This window comes from Bubalus kerabau, chromosome 12 (assembly GCF_029407905.1).
Source record: "Bubalus kerabau isolate K-KA32 ecotype Philippines breed swamp buffalo chromosome 12, PCC_UOA_SB_1v2, whole genome shotgun sequence".
Classification (NCBI taxonomy): Eukaryota; Metazoa; Chordata; class Mammalia; order Artiodactyla; family Bovidae; genus Bubalus; species Bubalus kerabau.
Genome location: NC_073635.1, coordinates 83,311,177 through 83,325,689, shown reverse-complemented (window position 1 = coordinate 83,325,689; position 14,513 = coordinate 83,311,177).

Here is a 14,513-nt window from a genome sequence, read left to right as displayed (position 1 = left end):
GGACCAAAAGGTGCTTTCAGGCGGGAACCTGGGACAACTCTAGGACTGTCAGTGTCCTTGTTCAAACCCCACATGACTGTGCTGTCTACTCTAATATCTGAAAACAGTATTTCTCTGTATTGATCAGCATTGTAGTTGATGACAGGAGGAGATAAGACCCATATCAGTTATCCTTTCATGGTTGGAAGTCCCTACAAACTTCAACACACATGTATTATTTGACTCCTCATTGAATCATAGCCATTTTAAAAACCGATCATCAGCACCCCCACCTGACAAGATTGAGGTCAAGGACTTTGTCTTTCAAGTTTGTAGAATCTGAATATTGCAAAATTCTCATCACTCATATTTGTAGAACCTGAATCTAGCAAAAGGTAGGGTACGTAACGAACGCTGACATGAGACATTTGTTGAACTGATATGTGTGATTTCCCCCTCCTTCCTGACTCCAGCCTCCAGTTTTCCAGATGTGACTGGCAGGCCGACTTAATTTTCTTTTCTATCACCTCGTTTCCTCATTATTGCCTTTGCTTCCTTCAGACGGAAAGCTGTGCAGTTTAAAGCCAATCTGGTAAATCTACCCTGATTTCTATTTATTTCTTTACTCGATTTTTAATTTGGGGATTTTGAACTAAACTTTATCCCAAGTCCAACCAATTTAGTTAGAGAGCAGGAGAGATGTGAACTTTCCCCTTGGGTGGTGTGTACAAATCGGATAACATGTAAAAGAACTTAAAACAGCCCCTGGCACATGGATGGTAGTGAATAAATATGCTATTGTTTCTATATTCTCAACTAATCAGCCATCGAAGAGACAGAAATAACGATAAGAATCTACCATGTTTGCGTTCCCAACTCCAAGTTAACAGAATCACTCACTGGTTAATTTGCTTTTAACATGCAAAATTCTCCATCTGACTTTGACCTACATTCAATGTAAGTGTTTTTGTTCACTCACTTTTTAGTTTCAAGGGTTTTTTTAAATTTTCTTTATTTTTGACTGCACTGGGTCTTCATTGCCACATGCAGGCTTTCTCTAGTTGCAGCCATGCGGGGGGTTACTCTCTAGTTTTGGGGTTTTGGTGGGCAGGCTTCCCCCTGTGGGGGCTTCTCTTGTTGCAGAGCACAGGCCCTAGGGCACACAGGCTTCAGGAGTTGGGGTGTACAGGCTTAGTTGCCCCAGGGCATGTGGGATCTTCCCAGTCCAGGGACTGAACCCTTGTCCTCTGCAGTGGCAGGCAGATTCTGAACCCCAGAACCATGAGGCGAGTCCTAAGTTCATGTTTCATGTTGGTATTTGTCTCTTCTTCATAAGCACAAGCCCCTAGTAGGCAGTCATACTAGCTCAGAGCTAATGTTTATCTAGCACTTACTCTGTGTCAGACTCTGTCAGAAGTATTGTGTATCTATTAACTCAAACTCCTACTACTTTATCTGTATTGTAAAGATGAGAAAACTGAGACCCATAAGGGTTATACCACATGCCTAGGGTCACATACTGGGATTCCAGCTCCAGAGCCTGAACTTCTGCTCACCATCAGTTCAGTTCAGTCACTCAGTCATGTCCAGCTCTTTGCAACCCCAAGGACCACAGCACGCCAGGCCTCCCTGTCCATCACCAACTCCCGGGGTTTACGCAAACTCATGTCCATTGAGTGGGTGATGCCATCCAACCATCTCATCCTCCGTCGTCCCCTTCTCCTCCTGCCTTCAATCTTTCCCAGCATCAGGGTCTTTTCAAATGATTCAGCTCTTCGCATCAGGTGGCCAAAGTATTGGAGTTTCAGCTTCAACATCAGTCCTTCCAATGAATATTCAGGACTGATTTCCTTTAGGATGGACTAGTTGGATCTCCTTGCAGTCCAAGGGACTCTCAAGAGTCTTCTCCAACACCGTAGTGCAAAAGCATCAATTCTTCTGTCCTCAGCTTTCTTTATAGTCCAACTCTCACATCCATACATGACTACTGGAAAAACTATAGCTTTGACTAGATGGACCTTTGTTGGCAAAGTAATGTCTCTGCTTTTTAATGTGCTGTCTAGGTTAGTCATAACTTTCCTTCCAAGGAGTAAGTGTCTTTTAATTTCATGGCTGCTCGCTGTAAGATGCTATTTTTGCAAGGATGAGCTCATGTTCCTTCACCGTGTACTAGTCTTCATGCACAAATACAGTCTGCCTTGAACTGGACACCAGGGCAGTTCATGCATCATCCCAGACATACGCAGCCCCGTCTGCCCCCTGGCTCTCAGCCACTCGCTCTGCTTCCTCTTCTGGCCAGAATGGCTCCACTAAAGACACGCTTTTCTGCAGTCATTGCTTCTCATCTCCTGACACTAACAATTTTCTTCACCTCTCTAGAGGTAAGAGTCAGGCTTCATGATGGCTGTATTCCATCCATCACTGCAAGAACTACAACAGTCCCAGGACCCAGATACAAAATGAAGAGACTCATGCAAGGGCTTTTGACTGGTTGTCCAGGGTGACAAAACATCCTACCAGGGAGTGTGGAAAGTTCATGCTTCACGGCAAGCACTTTGACCTAAGACAGACTGGAAGAAACCGCCAGGTAAATTCCTCTCCCTTCCTCCCCACTTGACTCCTCCAAGTCAGAGTGCTTCTATACCACCTCTCTAAAGACATCTCCTGCAACTGAGTAACCAACTGCATTGTCTTAAGGAACTGTAGCCAGCTTTGTTGGGCTCTGCTTTGAATTGTCCCCTATCATCCTTGCCTCACTTTCTTTCCCCCCACCCCTGCCTTGCTTCCCTCAGATTGCATTCTCCAACAAAACAAAAGTGTGCAATTTTGACTTTAGGCTCTGTCTTCTTGAGCAAAAACAACTTGTTTTCTTCTGATAACACAGATTAATTTGTACTGACACATATATCTTCTCTCTTTGCATATTAATCAGTTACTGTTGTTTGTGTAACAAATTATCCAATGCTTACTGGCTTAAAGCAATAAGCTTTTTTGTTTTTTTTAATCTCATGTTTCCGTGGGGAGCCAATTCAGAAGTGGCTTAGGTGGGTGGTCTGGTTCATGATCTCTAAGGAGGTTGCAGTCAGGAAATGAGCCAACATTGCAGAAGGGTCCCTTTTTCTCCACCCTCTCCAGCATTTATTATTTGTAGATTTTTTGATGGTGACCATTCTGTGATAATACCTCATTGTAGTTTTGATATACATTCCTCCAAAAATTAGCAGTGTCGATGCTCTACCTTTTGAAGGGAAGAATCAAGGAATTTGTGGGCAGGCATTAAAGTCATCAGGCCTGGTTTCTCTGGTGGCTGAAAATACTTATTTACAAGACAGATCACTAGGAAGAGAGTCTATAAATGAAACAGAGTGATGCTAACAATGCTATTAGAGAATTAAACTAATGACCATCAACAAATAGCTGTTTTACTGTATTGCACTATCAAAAACAATTTACGCATGTCTTTAGATTTAAATCTGATGCCAAGGAATGCATCCGGAAGTCATTTCAGTCCATCCTTTTTTTGTTCTTTGTTTCCTTAGATCTATATCTGCATATTATAATCAATAACCAACATTTGATCAATACTGACTACATCTACCATCAATATTGAGCAGATTTACTAATGAATGTTTTAAAAAATGTTCTCATTTGTCAGTAATCACAAGGTTATTAGAGGAATGAAATAACTTAGTAGGTGAAAAATCATCATAGTGTAGCGCCTGGCACAGTAGATGTTCAATAAATGGTCCCCTCTAAATCAAAATGAAAAAAGAATCTAAACTAAGCGCTAACGAATCGATGTATTTTGGCTTATTGCTTCTTATGTCACTGCAGCTATAATCTTGTAGGCACCAGATATAATCGTACAACCTGATTTTTTTCCCTCTGGTCCTAAATGGTGAAAAGTTACTTGTCTCTTTTGCTTGATATTTTATTGGTACAAAACATATAAAAAATAATAACATGTCAAGTTGAGCATTCTGCTTAACTGCCTTCCTTTTATACTTTGTCTATCCCTTTGCCTTTGACCTTGGGGAAACATGAACAGAATTTCCTCTACACTAATTCTGATGAGGTGAGTACCCTGCATATCCAGTGAGATAGTGGCTTACGTCATAAATTTCCTACTTCAAAATACATCTCTTTAACAGTCTTTAGCTGTCGAAAGAATTAATCTTTTAACTGATAATACACTTTAATTGCTGATCACAACTAGACCTTTAGATCTATTGTTACCTAAAAAGAATGCTTTGCATATAAGCAAGGTAAGACTTGTGTGTAGCCATTCACTAAAGATGTTTATGCCTCTTGCTAAGTTCCTCTGTCAGCCAACTATTAATTGTTTGAGCTAATAGGTAACAACATAATTGAAATTAATGATCCGATAACTCTATTCTATTTTCCAAAAACCTTTTATTTTGCCTTTGTCACAACGTCTGCCACACTTAAATAACTTAAGTTTGGTCTCCTTCTATTTCTACTACCCATGTGTATAGAAGAAATTCCAGTAAGCAGACAAAAGTCAAATAGATCACATAGAGAGTAAAAGAAAAGAGGTAAGTACAGTCAAAAAAAAAAAAAAAGAATATTTATCCCCCAAATTTAAAAACTCAACTGCGTTTCCTTATTATAAGAATAGAGTGGGGGAAAGACTTTACATTCTGGTAGTTATAAATGATCAGCTTCCCTGGTAGCTCAGACGGTAAAGAATCTGCCTGCAATGCAGCATACCCAGGTTAAATCCCTTGGTTGGGAAAATCCCCTGGAGAAGGGAAAGGCTACGCACTCCAGTATTCTGGCCTGGAATGGAATGTATAGCCCGTGGGGTCACAAAGAGTCAGACACAATGTTCGTAATTAATTGCTTGCACTATTTCATAACCATCATGCGTGTGTGCTAAATCACTTGAGTCAAGTCCAACTCTTGCGACCCTATAGGCTGTAGCCCACCAGTCTCCTCTGTCCATGGGATTCCCCAGGCAAGAATACTAGAGTGGGTAGCTATGTCCTCCCACGGAGGATCTTCCTGACCCAGGGATCGAACCAGCATCTCTTACATCTTCTGCATTGGCAGGTGGGTTCTTTATCACTAGGGCTGCCTGGGAAGCCCTTCATATCCATCATGCTCATTTAATTCATATAAAGTTCACATCTGAGCCAACCTCACCTTCCATTTCTGGGATATAGGTTCCCACTGACCATCCGTGTCCTCCTGCCCACCTCCACTAATCCAGGTGCCCCTGTGGCTTCCCAGGAAACGGCGCTCACTCCTGAAGGATGACAGCTGTCACGAGAGAAGCTGTGTGGAAAGCATCTACCCCTGCTTAGGGAACTAGAACCCACAAGCTTCAGCTAAGCGCTCAAATGCTGCACCTCAAGATCCCGCACGCCGCAACAAAGATGGATGACCCCACATGCGCAACTGAGACGGCGCAGCCAAATACATAAATAAACAGATATTTTAAAAATAAATTAAGTAAAGGTCAGTGCCAGATAAATATGCATTCAGCAAACACGTTTGCCGAGTGTCTAGCTTATGAAAGAGCACTTTATATATATCGTCATTACTATCATCAGCATCACCATCTCCACCAGACCACACTTGGGCACAGACCTCTGCCTTGACGCTTCACCCGACCCTCTGGGGATTAGCTCAGAGTCTCAGTCTGGCTTATTAGAGAGGGACCCCAACACGTCTCTCAAAGAAGCAGGAAAACTGTCCACAATTACTTCTCTCTGAGCCACGAGGATCACTTCATATTTCAGAAGAGCAGTCTCCCCTCTGTGGCCCAGCACACAGCTCCCCAGCTGTGTTTATTCACAGGGTCCCCTGAGCATCCATTTCGTTAACGAGTGTGTTGCCCTCACCACGCTGACTCAGATGGATGTGAAAGGGCCTCGTGCCAACGTGCCTGAGATCTCAAATGTCCTTCCAAACAAGAGCCCAGGACCCGAAAGCCCATTTATTGTCGAGACAGATGCATTTGTTCCCGTTGCTGAGCTGCAGGCAAAGTCCAGCAGTTCAGAACCAGGGAAAGGAAAAACATCTTTTTACATCGCTCTGTCCCGTGTATGATCTCCATCAAAGTGCCAAGACCAACTAAGTAACGAAACCAGACAAATGTACACCAAAGACCTCCTTCACCAATTTTAATATATTTGTGCAGATAGTTTGTGAAAAACTAACTCTTCGAGGTGTGATTTCCCAATCTCAGTAACCATCTATTTATGTTATCCATAAATCCTTGACAATATCCATGTGTGATTTTTACCTGCTTTTCTAGGATGTGAATCTCGGAACACTGCCTTTATTACTTATTCACATTCCTAGGCTCTTTACCTGCATAATTGCCTTTTTTTCTGTTTTCCTTTGTAAGCTAAATTCCAGTGTCACCACTCCCAGACTGTGTAAGCTTGAGCAAGTCGCTCCCCCTCCTTCTACTTCAAGTTCTTTATCTATGAAGTGAGAATATAATAGCCCCAAACCCACAGGATTGATGAAAGGATAGAACATCTTGATGTACTGAGAAGCACAAAGAACTGAGGTGGGCAGAGACCAGGGACATTTTCAGCTTGAATATCCATTCAGGAAGAGATCAAAACGTCAGGTGACAATATCTGAAACTTCAGTAATACAAAGTGAATATTAAAGAAGTATTAGCCCTCATTATTTGTTACTCGAGGGCCCTGTACCCAATAGGGCCATGTTCTAGGCATCTCAGTCCTAGACAGTCTTTTTCTTTTTAATTTATTCATTTTAATTGAGGATAATTATGGTACAATCAGGCTTCCCTGTTGGCTCAGGTGGTAAAGCATCTGCCTGCAATGCGGGAGACCTGGGTTCGATCCCTGGTTTGGGAACATCCCCTGCAGAAGGAAATGGCAACCCACTCTAGTACTCTTGCCTGGAAAATCCCATGGATGGAGGATCCTGGCGGGCTACAGTCTGTGGGGTTTGCAAAGAGTCGGACATGACTGAGTGACTTTATTTTCATTTCTTTTACGGTACAATATGTATGTATCTCTGCCCCACATTAACATGAATCTGCCATAGGCATACATGTGTCCCCTCCTTCCTGAACCCCCCTTCCCCCTCCCTCCCCACCCCACCCCTCCAGGCTGTCACAGAGCACCAGCTTTGGGTTCCCTGAGTCATACATTAAACTCCCACTGCCTATCCATTTTATATAGGTAATGTATATGTTTGGGCTTCCCCAATGGCTCAGCAGTAAAGAATCTGCCTGCAATTCAAGAGTCTCAGAAGCCTCAGGTTCAATCTTTGGGTCAGAAATATCCCCTGCAGGAGAGCAAGGCAACCCACTCCGGGATTCTTGCCTGGAGAATCCCATGGACAAAGGAGTCTGGTGGGTTACAGTCCTGCAGACCTCAAAGAATTGGACATGACTGAAGCAACTCGGCACGCGTGCACACGAGGTATATGTTTCAGTGCTGTTCTCTCAAATCATCCCACCCTCTGCTTCTCCTGCTATGTCCAAAAAGTCCGTTCTTTACATCTGTGTCTCCTTTGCTGCCCTGCATGAAGGATCATCAGTACCATCTTTCTAGATTCCATATATGTGCATTAATATATGATATTTGACATTCTAATTTCAGTAAATCATTTTCCAGACTCCTGACTCTTTAGACTTTCCTCCCTTCTGGTACTTGAACCTCATGACAATTCATCTTCTGTGTTTCTACTTTTCATACTCCCAGCAGGGACGTTGCTTGTCCTCTGGCCTTCATCTCTTCTAACTGTCTTCAGTTGTGGATACCTGTCCTCTAGTACTTCCCTCAGGACACCCTCACCAAAAGTAACCAACCAATGAGAAATAAGAACTTGGGTGATGGAGGGACTGGCTCAAGTGCATGCTGGGAGGATGGAAGGGCCTCCTGAGCAGGACCAGAAAAATCAGCAGAGATGCACCTTTGGAGCTGGTTGGAACTCAGTCTTTCCTCTGGCACTTGGTGGTTGAAAGAGTGATCCGTAGCATTTTTAAATGTTGCTTTCATTACATAGAAGCAGGAAAAAAAACTAGCCATCAAGTAGAAGCAACCTTGGCACATTCCCTACTTCTGTTCTGATTCCTGGCTTCCTAGGAAGGAGGAAGTGTTTGGAAGAGAAGTGTGAACATGTTAGTCACTCAGTCCTATCTAACTCTTTGCGACCCCAGGGACTGTAGCCCACCAGGCTCCTCTGTCCACGGAATTCTCCAGGCCAGAATACTGGAGTGGGTAGCCATTCCCTTATCCAGGGGATCTTCTCGACCCAGGGATCGAACCCAGGTCTCCCACATTGCAGGCAGATTCTTAACTGTCTGAGCCATACAGGGGAGCCCTGGAAGAGAAGTGAGGCACACCTAAATGTGAAGCAGCGATGAGCTGACTGCCTCAGACCAGCCAGTCCCCCTTGAAAGGCGGCAGGAGGCCCCCTGACTTGGGTTCTCAGCTCTCCACCCCTAGGAGTACCAACTCCCTTCCGGCTTCTTCAAAGCCCTCCCAAGTTAGCCCCCACCCACCTTCCCAGCTCCATCTACTTCAACTGCCTCCATACAGGATACCCTGAAGCAAGGCTGGAATATTTGACGTTCCCTGTGATCTCTCTCAATGATACATAATAATGTTTCCACCAGAAAGCTCTTCCCTCCTTTCTCCCCCCATCTCCCTCATTTTCCATATCAAATTTTACTTCCCTGCTAACCACAACCACTATGTCCTCCCACTCTCAGCACAAGATATAATCTCTCTCCATCAAACCGCTTTTAAAACTGTGGGTATACCTCTCCTTGGGCCCTTATTTCTTCAGCCCAATGCTATAATCATTCACATATTGAATCTTTTTTTCTCTTGCCACCATCAAACCATATTCACCTTCAAAGTAAAGACTGCCTGTATCATTGTATTCCCTGCCATGCCTAAAACAGCTTGGCATGTGGAAAGCCTTGAGTAAATATTTTCCAAGTCGAATCGAAGATTGTATTTTGGATAAATATCCTTTGATTTACTTTATATTTGTTTATATTTATCTAATTTTATTCTGCAAACATTGCTGACTCTATCAACTTCGTATTTATTTTCCCCTTTTGTTCCTTTTACTGGCAATGAAGAATACTCTCTGTAGAGTGTATATATATGAAACTCAAAAGAGAAAAAAGAGTGAAAAAAATTAGAGAAGGAAAGAAAATGGTGAACCAAGCCTTGTGACATTCTCAGATAACTTGCATAATACACCAGCTATGGCTCCACTAAAATAAAATAATGTTTATAAGCAAGGTTATTATTCTTTGAGATCATGCTTCTCAATTATCCTTTCGTTTATCTCTAAATCATCTTTCATCCCTGTGAAGTTTAGCATTCTGTCCCTTTTTCCTTTGTAAACAATTCACTTCACAAATGCTGAATAATGAAATTAGGTTTAATAAAAGAAGGTTATGAATGTTGATAGAAGATAATTCATCTCTCTTTATCCTCCCTGTGCTTTGCTTCTCAGTTTCTATGGTTTCTTCTTTCTGAATCTGTGTCTCTTCGATGCCTTAAGGTCTGAAAGTTGAAAAGTAGAAAGGATGAGAAGAATTTCTGCTAATGAGGACAATTGGGTACTGTGACTTTGTAGTCAATATTCTCAGCACAAAGCAAAAGAATGCTAATTTCAGAGCTAGCTAAAATGTTTCATCTTGTTTTTCAACAGGAGCACCTGGAAGAATATATTGGTTTTGTTTCAATCGATTTTTTATAAGGCCCATCCTAGCCCAGCATATTATGATGGAAAAATAGAGCATATGCTGAAAAAACAGTATATTATTATGGTATTGAACAGAAATAGTGTGATTGATTAAAAAAAAAACTGTCAATATTTTTGTTTCCAAATTATTTAAAAGACATTGACTCATTGAACCAGTAAAGAGAGAGGAAGGAAGGAAGGAAGGAAGGGGAAAGAAAAGAAAGGGAAAGAAGAGAAAAGATGCTGACATGGGAGAAATAACACAAGCTCTCTTTTATAATAAGTACATTGAAAGAGCAAAGACTTTCAACTAAATTACACAGTGCCTGTCAAAGTTCAGGGTTGAATCTATCTAAAGGAAACAATATGGTCAGTTTTTTATAGTAAAGAGCTCCAATAAAGCCATCTGAAATGTCTAAATGTTTGTTTCTTGTGACTCACATTTTTCAGGAACACACAGTCTTGTACTATCTGTTGTATAGTCAGTGACACACAAGGTATTAATGTCTTTCCAGGTTCAATGACCAAAAGGCTGCGTGTTGAAAACCCTTTGTCCTCCACTTTCAATAGTACTTGTGCTGATGTAAAGAGAATAAGGTGGGTGGAGGGTATTCAGAAACTGGAATATACATTTTTGTAAAGGAAATCAGTGTGGGAAAAGAGGGTCTTTTTCGAGCACTGCGCTGCATCACAATTCTCCACTCAGACGTTCTTACTCAAAGACTCAAATTCTCTTAAAAGCAAAAATGCTCCTTAGTTTTCTCTTGCCATTTCCTTAACTTAATATTCCATCTATTCTGTATTTCTCTTTTTAGTATTGCCAGATTTTGTGAATGTATACACAGGATGTCCAGTTAGGCTTGAATTTCAGACAAACAACAAATTTTTTTACTATAAGTACATTCCGTGCAAACTGGGAAATTTTACTGAATCATTGTTTTGAATATAAGCATGTTCCAAATACTTCACGGGACACACCTACACTGAGAAGTCATCTGTTGTTTATCTGAAGCTCAAACTGAACTGCACCTCCTGCATTTGATCTGTCAACTTGGCTCTTACATCAAATCTGCCATATCCAAGTCCAGACCAAATCCCATACCTCCAGGGAAATGTCTTCATACCTATCTTATTTCGAAGGGATTCATGCATTTATTCATCACCCCCTGCCAATTAACAAATATATATTGAATACCTATTTTCCTCCAGGAACTAACTGTGTTAGGATCTGTAGCTAAAAGGCAGAGAGTGGCTAGAAGACAGGCAATAATGACACAGAAAACAAGTGCCATGGAAAGAGATGCACAGGGTACCACGGGAATTCCCCAGGTGAGTCTCTCAGTAGAACAGCTGACTGCTCATCCCTTTTTAAAAATCTCTTATCTAACTGTATCTTGTCCAAGGCCAAACACTATTTACATTCCTGGTTACTACAGACAACAGCAGATCTGCTTGGTCTGAGAAACTAGAGTCATGAAAGCTTTTTAAGTAACTGTTTAACTTAAGGTTAATTATCATGTAATTAAAATATAAAAATATCCTTACACATTTGTTAAAAAAAATATTAGAGAAAACCAAACATAGGGGAGGAGCCAAGATGGCGGAGGAGTAGGACGGGGAGAACACTTTCTCCCCCACAAATTCATCAAAAGAGCATTTAAACGTCGAGTAAATTCCACAAAACAACTTCTGAATGCCGGCAGAGGACATCAGGCACCCAGAAAAGCAGCCCAACTCTTCGAAAGGAGGTAGGAAAAAATATAAAAGACAAAAAAAGAGACAAAAGAGGGAGGGTCGGAGTTCCGTCCCGGGAAGGGAGTCTTAAAAAGAGAGAAGTTTCCAAACACCAGGAAACCCTCTCACTGCCGAATCTGTGCCGAGCTTTGGAAGCGCAGAGGGCAACATAAAAGGGAGGGGAAAAAAAATAAACAATTAAAAATCGCGGATTGTGAGCCCTACGGTAACTCCCCCAGCGGAGAAGCAGCGCAGACGCCTGCACACGGCATTAGCAAGCGGGGGCTGGGCAGGGAAGCGCGGCGCGGGCTGTGTCCCTTAGAGTAAGAATCCGCCCGAATGTCCTGAGCGCTATCTGAGCGAAATAATTTGGGCTAGCAAACCAGACTGTGGGATATCTACCACGCGAAAAGCCAGCCCTAACCTAAGACACCGCCAGGCCCGCGCACGGAACAAAGGACTGAGCAGAGATAGCCGGCTGCAGACCTTCCCCCTCCGGTGACAGGCAGCCAGAGCTGGAAGGGGGCAATCGCAGCCCCAGAGAGACACTATCTATAAAACTGTAAGCAGGCTTCTTTGCTAACTAAAACTTCTTGGGGGTCTGGACGGTCAACATCTGCCTGAGAAGGTGCGCCGGTTTTACACCCAGATAACCAAGTGGCGGGGAGGCGATAAGTCGCAGCATTGGCGCCCGCCAAACACATCACCTGAGCTGCTCGGATCTGGGAAGAGCACAAAACGCAGGCCCAACCGAGTCTGCGCCTCTGAGGACTACCCGAGTGCCTGAACCTGAGCGGCTTGGACCTGGGAGCTCAGCCCAGGGCCGGCCTCTGATTGTTCCCGGCGGAACAACCTAGAGCCCAAGCAGTGTGGGCAGGGAGGCTACACGCGCCGTGAGCGGGGGCAGACCCAGTGTGGCTGAGGCACTGCGAGCGCACGCCAGTGTTATCTGTTTGCAGCATCCCTCCCTCCCTCCCCACAGCGCGGCTGAACAAGTGAGCCTAAATTAAAAAAAAAAAAAATAGTGTCCTCAACCATCCCCTTTGTGTCAGGGCGGGAACCAGACACTGAAGAGACCAGCAAACAGAAGAAGCTGTAACAGAGGGAAACGCCTTGGAAGCTACAGGCCATAGATTAAAACCCTGTGGTTACTACGGATTACATAGGAAGGGGCCTATAGATCTTGAGAAATATAAGTCGGACTAAGGAACTAGCCAAAAATGAACTGAACCCACAATACTCACAACAAAACCAGAGAAAGACCTAGATATATTTTTACTATTTTTACGATCAATCTTTCTTTTTTTTTTTTAATTAAAAAAGAAAAAAAATTTTTAAGTCCTCTATTGTCCTTTAATTTTCACTTTTATAACTATTACTTTGCAAAAAAAAAAAAAAAAAGACCCTATTTTTTTTTCTTCTTCAGCAAACTTCATATATATATTTTATAATTTTTTGACCGTGGTTTTTTTTTTTTTTTCTTTTTTCTTTTTCTTCTTTTCTTTAACATTGTATTTTTGAAATTCCAAACTGTACTCTAGATTTTTAATTTTAGCCTTTCGATATATGCTATCAATTTTGTAACTATAGTTTTTTTCATAATTTCTGTGACTTTTTTTTCCCTCTGTTTCTTTCTCTTCTTCTTTTATATAACATCATATATCTGCAATTCCAAACTCTACTCAAGATTTTTAATTTATGCTTTTTGGTATTTGATATCAATTTTGTACCTGTATTTTCTTTATAATTTTTGCGACATTGTTTTTGTTGGTTGGTTTGTTTTCTCTCTTTATTTTTCTTCTTCTTCTTTTTTTTTTTTTTTTAACGTTGTATTTTTGAAATTCCAAACTCTACTCTAGATTTTTAATTTTTGCTTTTTGGTATTAGTTATCAATTTTGTACCTGTAGTTTCTTTATTACTTTCACGACCTTGTTTGTTTTTCTTTGTTCATTTTTTCTCTCTTTCTTTTCCTTCTTCTTTTCATTAACATCGCATTTTTGAAATTCCAAACTCTACTCTAGATTTCTAATTTTTGTTTTTATGTATTTGTTACCAATTTTGTACCTTTAAGAACCCAATCTTCAGGACCCATTTTTCACTAGTGTACGAGATTACTGGCTTGACTGCTCTCTCTCCCTTTGGACTCTCCATTTTCTCCACCAGGTCACCTGTATCTCCTCCCTAACCCCTCTCTACTCTACCCAACTCTGTGAATTTCTGTGTGTTCCAGACGGTGGAGAACACTTAAGGAACTGATTACTGGCTGGATCTGTCTCCCTCCTTTTCATTTCCCCCTTTTATCCTTCTGGCCACCTCTGTCTCCTGCCTCCTGCTTCTCTTCCCTGTATAACTCCGTGAACATCTCTGAGTGGTCCAGTTGTGGAGTGCACATAAGGAAGTGACTACTGGATAGCCCACTCTCTCCACTATTGATTCCACCTCATCTCATTTGGGTCACCTCTAACTCCCTCCTCCCACTTCTCTTCTCCATGTAACGTTGTGAACCTCTCTGAGTGACCCTCACAGTAGAGAAACTTTTCATCTTTAACGTAGATGTTTTATCAGTGGTGCTGTATAGAAGGAGAAGTTTTGAAACTACTGTAAAATTAAGACCGATAACTGGAAGTAGGAGGCTTAAGTCCAAACCCTGACTCCAGGGAACTCCTGACTCCAAGGAACATTAATTGACAGGAGCTCATCAAACGCCTCCATACCGACACTGAAACCAAGCACCACACAAGGGCCAACAAGTTCCAGGGAAAGACATAACAAGCAAATTCTCCAGCAACAAAGGAACACAGCCCTGAGCTTCAAGATACAGGCTGCCCAAAGTCACCCCAAAACCATAGACATCTCATAACTCATTACTGGACATTTCATTACACTCCAGAGAGAAGAAATACAGTTCCATCCACCAGAACATCGACACAAGCTTCCCTAACCAGGAAACCTTGACAAGCCACCTGTACAAACCCACACACAGCGAGGAAATGCCACAATAAAGAGAACTCCACAAACTGCCAGAATACAGAAAGGACACCCCAAACTCAGCAATTTAAACAAGATGAAGAGACAGAGG